Here is a 6,695-nt window from a genome sequence, read left to right as displayed (position 1 = left end):
ATACATTTTCATAAAAAAAAAAAACAATATTTTTCTATTATTTAATATAAATTTATGTATAGATAAAATAATTCATTTAATAATATAATATTAAATGATATATTCTTGTTTCGATAATGTATCGAATCAATTATCGATCGATGTGGGATATCGATTGGACTTATATTTTAATTTACACATACTTTCTTTTTTTATGGAAAGTAATTATAATTTATGAAACATAATTTAAACATGAATTAATAATAATTAGCCTTATTAGTGCGAAAACGCAAAGTTCAAAATGATATATATCGCAGAGGCACTCGACTTGACGCGTGAAGTTAGCGCCAGAAATGATCATCTCTGGCTCGAGCCAACTTAATAGAGTTGTCTGTGTCCCGTTCCGTTCCGGAAGGAAAGTGAACCCTTATAATAGTATATTTCTTTTCGGAACGGAACAGGGCACGGGACATATCAGCTCCCGATCGAGTCTTCCTGGCAAATCATCTAATCGGTAAATATGACACATATTTATCTTGTACTGTGTTTCGTTCGAACGCGTATTCCTCGTAGCGTAAATCGCGACGCGTGGAGCGGTCGCGCGATTGTAACATGCGACAATAATTCCGTGCAAAAGCCGATCGCGCGGGAAAGGTAACCCTTTCGCCATTTTAACAGCTTTCTCTGTTTATTTCACTCGCGGAATCCGTGACAATCAATGGCAATCCCGAGATGTATCGGCTCTGCGATGTGTAATTGGCAATAAATGATGTTTACATTAATGCTATATTGTAATATTTTAACGGTCGAAAAAGTATTTCGTCTATTTCTTTCCGAAAAGTAACGGACGCCGAGACAGGTCAGCTCTCGATCGAGTGACATCGCATCACTAATAATCGCTTCATCGGTAATTTAATCTTGCATTGTCCAAACTGTATTCCTTATTTAAACGTAAATCGCGATGCGTAGAACAGTCGCATGCAACCGTAAACATCCGATATTCCTATATCCGGGCGAAAGTCGATTACGCGGGAAAAGTATCTCCCTTTGTCATCTTAATTAACAGCGTTCTTTTTTTACTTGCAGAATCCGTAACAATTATTCTGAGACGCATTGGCCCTGGGGGCGGATATCGTTGTGACGTCCGATTGGTAAGTGAAATTTACATTTAATTCGACATTCCAATAAGTCATTGAACGGTCGAATAAGTCTCACCGCGCTCCACGTCTCGACACATATTTTATTTCACATTTCGATATTTCTCGGATAATTATTCTCGCAAGCGATCGGAGCGATTGACGTGATAATCGCATTTTTGCGATAATGCGACAATTGTTACAAAAAAGTGTCGTTCAAAAAAATTACGTCGGTCGGTATACGGAAAATTCGTGTACGCGCATAGAGTTGTATCAGGCGATAATGAAATATTTTAATCATTTTAAATCACATTTATCTGTCATTTTCAGAATGCAACGAATGTGGAACGACTCGCCGTTGCTAGAACAAGTGCTATCGCAAAGTATTTAATCGGTAAGTCTTATTACGTTAAATTTGTGTCGCAATTCGCTCGAACGCGTATCTATACATTTATACTCGTTTGAACGCAAATCGCGACACGTTAATCGTGGCCCACGAAGTTGACAGTGGGCAGAAAAAAAACTTCTATCGCCATTCTTAATTATATTTTTTTCTCATTTTCAGAACGTGACGGATGTAAAACGATCCGGCGCTATATAGAACGGCATCGCAAATCATCATAAGTGGTAAGTGTAACGTACACATCCCAGTAAGCAAGAAATTATTTAAGATTTTGTAAATCATAAACTAATATTAAGATTTTATTTAATTATAACTTCATCGTAGTTTATTATAATATTAAAATAATATTAATATGTATCAAATTTGTTAATTTCCTTTATGAATTGTGATAATGATTTATTTGATGTTTTCAACATCATTTTAATTTTATACATATAGCTTTCAAATAGAAGACAACTAAATTTATCCAGTGAACCAAATTTTCTTTACATCTTTTGTTAAATGAATGAGATTATGAACATTATGAATTATAAATTCTTATCCATATAAGTCACTAAATTTTTTTACAAAATATTATAATAATTCATTTGCCTAAATACATTTTGTTATTAAATTGTCACATATTAGTAACCGAATTGCGCAATGTAAAAATAGAAAATGCAGATAATAATGCTTTTTAAAATATGGTTTTATCATTCATGGACCATAATGTAACAAGTTCTAAATTTAATCGCATGGCATCTGTCATATTCTGTTATTAGTCTAGGTTTTCTTGCAAACTTATGACGAGTTGAATTGAATATTAATTTTAGTTTTTTATTAATAGCAACGATTTTTTTTATTAGACAAGTTTCGTGAATGCCTTTAATGCCAAAAACTTAACAAACGTTTCATAATTTCTAATAGTACAAAATGCATAGTTTAAAGGAAAATTTGTGACAAGTCCAATTTTTAAATCACATAAAATAGACTTTTCTTTGTGATAATCTTCATTAGTCCGAAAATAAAATTCATTTGTTTGTAGTTCTGACTTTAATTCTGGGAAAGTCATTAAATTGTTTATAAACAGACTTTGGTTAAATAATTAATACAGCTATGATAAGAGTTAAAAATTTTTACACATACAAAGGCATCGCAAAGAATCTTACTAATGTTTACTTTTAAAACTCGATTATTTAATTGCAAACATTGTTTGAAAAATTTACATTTTTTAAATGAATTAAAAAAAAATTAAATTTCAAAAAGATATAATAGTTTTTAAGCTTATATCCATAACAAACAATTGGGAAGAACCTGAGAAAAGCAATTGGGAAGAACCTGAGTTGCTTTAATTCACCAATTTTAATTAAAATAAGCCAAAATTGAATGCCACTACTTTTTGTTAGAAGAAATCCACAGGAAAAGATTATACGAAAATTAATGAACAAAAAATTGCATATTTTTATGCATGAATTTCTGCAGTTTTTACACATTTTTGTACAAAGATTTCGCCTTCAGATTTTTTCTGCAGAAAATTTTGCAGAAATTTATGTAACCTTTTCAGAAGGCAAGAAATTTCAGAAAACTTTATATATAATTCTGCAAAATATTGTGCAGAAAAATTCGGAAGGCGAAAACTATGTACAAAAATCTCTAAAAACCAAAGAGATTCATGCACAAATATGTACAATTTTTGGTGCAATAATTCTTCCATAATTTTTCCTACAGAAATCCATCAATATTTATTGATATGTTAACTCCATTTCTTGAAAAATTACTTTGAATTAATTGTAATAATAAATTTGGCTTTAATCTAAAGTGACGTGTTGCATAGTTATAACAATTTTAGCGACAATTATTGAAAGTTCTTGTATAATTTTGTGCTCTAATATCGTTTCTAAACAAAGTTCTGGCGTTTAAACGTGTGCACATAATGCCCGAAATCAGCACGATACTCGAATAAAAGTATCGTGCTGGGTAGTTTTGACATATCTGGCGACAATTCTCGGTAGTTCTCGTATAGCACCGTGCTTCTATATTTTTTTAAACAGAGTTCTATTGTTTAAAATTGTGCACACAATTTTAAATGGCTGAAATCAACAAGACACTCGAATTTAACTGACGTACTGGATAGTTTTGACATATCTGGCGACAATTCTCGACAGTTCTCGTATACTGCTGTGTTTTTCTATAATTTTTAAACAGAGTTCTAACGTTTAAACTTGTGTACACAATTTTAAATACACGGAGAAAATTTTCTCTTAAAAATTACCCTGAAAATCGTGGTAATTGTGAGACAACGTAAACCTTGGAAAATTTTACCATACTTTTAATAAAATTTACAAAAATTTAGTAAAGTTTAGTAAAATTTTAAGAAAATTTGGCTAAGTTTTAGTAAATTTTACTATACTTCTAACAAAATTTACTAAAACTTAGCCAAATTTTCTTAAAATTTTACTAAACTTTACTAAATTTTTGTAAATTTTATTAAAAGTATGGTAAAATTTTCCAAGGTTTACGTTGTCTCACAATTACCACGATTTTCAGGGTAATTTTTAAGAGAAAATTCTCTCCGTGTACCTGAAATTAGCACGAAACTTAAATTTAATTGTCGTGCTGGATAGTTTTTACATATCTGGCGACAATTCTCCACAGTTCTCGTATTCTGCATTGTTTTTTCCTAATGTTTAAACAGAGTTCTAACGTTTTAACTTGTGTACACAATTTTAAGAGGCTGAAATCAGCACGAAAATTAATTTTAATTGTCGTGCTGGATAGTTTTTAGATATCTGGCGACAATTCTCGACAGTTCTCGTATTCTGCATTGTTTTTTCTTAATGTTTAACAGAGTTCTATCGTTTAAACTTGTGTACACAATTTTAAGAGGCTGAAATCAGCACGAAAATTAATTTTAATTGTCGTGCTGGATAGTTTTTAGATATCTGGCGACAATTCTCGACAGTTCTCGTATTCTGCATTGTTTTTTCTTAATGTTTAACAGAGTTCTATCGTTTAAACTTGTGTACACAATTTTAAGAGGCTGAAATCAGCACGAAAATTAATTTTAATTGTCGTGCTGGATAGTTTTTAGATATCTGGCGACAATTCTCGACAGTTCTCGTATTCTGCATTGTTTTTCCTTAATTTTTAAACAGAGTTCTAACGTTTTAACTTGTGTACACAATTTTAAAATGATGAAATCAGCACGAAAATTAATTTTAATTGTCGTGCTGGATAGTTTTTAGATATCTGGCGACAATTCTCGACAGTTCTCGTATTCTGCATTGTTTTTTCTTAATGTTTAAACAGAGTTCTATCGTTTAAACTTGTGTACACAATTTTAAGAGGCTGAAATCAGCACGAAAATTAATTTTAATTGTCGTGCCGGATAGTTTTTAGATATCTCGCTACAATTCTCGACAGTTCTCGTATTCTGCATTGTTTTTTCTTAATGTTTAAACAGAGTTCTAACGTTCTAACTTGTGTACACAATTTTAAGAGGCCGAAATCAGAACGAAAATTAATTTTAATTGTCGTGCTGGATAGTTTTTACATATCTGGCGACAATTCTCCACAGTTCTCGTATTCTGCATTGTTTTTTCTTAATGTTTAAACAGAGTTCTAACGTTCTAACTTGTGTTCACAATTTTAAGAGGCTGAAATCAGCACGAAAGTTAATTTTAATTGTCGTGCTGGATAGTTTTTAGATATCTGGCGACAATTATCGACAGTTCTCGTATTTTGCATTGTTTTTTCTTAATGTTTAAACAGAGTTCTATCGTTTAAACTTGTGTACACAATTTTAAGAGGCTGAAATCAGCACCAAAATTAATTTTAATTGTCGTGCTGGATAGTTTTTACATATCTGGCGACAATTCTCCACAGTTCTCGTATTCTGCATTGTTTTTTCTTAATGTTTAAACAGAGTTCTAACGTTCTAACTTGTGTACACAATTTTAAGAGGCTGAAATCAGCACGAAAATTAATTTTAATTGCCGTGCTGGATAGTTTTTAGATATCTGGCGACAAATCTCGACAGTTCTCGTATTCTGCATTGTATTTTCTTAATTTTTAAACACAGTTCTAACGTTTAAACTTGTGTACACAATTTTAAAATGCTGAAATCAGCACGAAATTTAATTTTAATTGTCGTACTGGATAGTTTTTAGATATCTGGCGACAAATCTCGACAGTTCTTGTACTCTGCATTGTTTTTTCTCAATGTTTAAACAGAGTTCTAACGTTCTAACTTGTGTACACAATTTTAAGAGGCTGAAATCAGCACGAAAATTAATTTTAATTGTCGTGCTGGATAGTTTTTACATATCTGGCGACAATTCTCCACAGTTCTCGTATTCTGCATTGTTTTTCCTTGATTTTTGAACAGAGTTCTAACGTTTTAACTTGTGTACACAATTTTAAAATGATGAAATCAGCACGAAAATTAAATTTAATTGTCGTGCTGGATAGTTTTTAGATATCTGGCGACAAATCTCGACAGTTCTCGTATTCTGCATTGTATTTTCTTAATTTTTAAACACAGTTCTAACGTTTAAACTTGTGTACACAATTTTAAGAAGCTGAAATTGGCACAAAAATTAATTTTAATTGTCGTGCTGGATAGTTTTTACATATCTGGCGACAATTCTCGACAGTTCTCGTATTCTGCATTGTTTTTCCTTAATTTTTAAACAGAGTTCTAACGTTTTAACTTGTGTACACAATTTTAAAATGATGAAATCAGCACGAAAATTAATTTTAATTGTCGTGCTGGATAGTTTTTACATATCTGGCGACAATTCTCCACAGTTCTCGTATTCTGCATTGTTTTTTCTTAATGTTTAAACAGAGTTCTAACGTTTTAACTTGTGTACACAATTTTACGAAGCTGAAATCAGCACGAAAATTAATTTTAATTGTCGTGCTGGATAGATTTTACATATCTGGCGACAATTCTCCACAGTTCTCGTATTCTGCATTGTTTTTTCTTAATGTTTAAACAGAGTTCTAACGTTCTAACTTGTGTACACAATTTTAAGAGGCTGAAATCAGCACGAAAATTAATTTTAATTGCCGTGCTGGATAGTTTTTAGATATCTGGCGACAAATCTCGACAGTTCTCGTATTCTGCATTGTATTTTCTTAATTTTTAAACACAGTTCTAACGTTTAAACTTGTGTACACAATTTTAAAATGCT

At 31.5% G+C, this 6,695-nt stretch overlaps 1 long non-coding RNA gene across 1 annotated transcript; it reads left to right on the top strand.

Annotated features, from left to right (window-relative positions):
- The first annotated feature begins 117 nt into the window (after nucleotides 1-117).
- On the top strand, nucleotides 118-3,677 carry LOC118648121. Its single transcript, XR_004965171.1, has 3 exons — nucleotides 118-1,130; nucleotides 1,446-1,509; nucleotides 1,681-3,677. It is a non-coding gene; the product is annotated as an uncharacterized LOC118648121 (long non-coding RNA).
- The last annotated feature ends 3,018 nt before the right edge of the window (nucleotides 3,678-6,695 follow it).

This window comes from Monomorium pharaonis, unplaced genomic scaffold, assembly GCF_013373865.1.
Source record: "Monomorium pharaonis isolate MP-MQ-018 unplaced genomic scaffold, ASM1337386v2 scaffold_188, whole genome shotgun sequence".
NCBI classification, from domain to species: Eukaryota; Metazoa; Arthropoda; class Insecta; order Hymenoptera; family Formicidae; genus Monomorium; species Monomorium pharaonis.
This window is presented reverse-complemented; position numbering and strand designations above follow the sequence as displayed.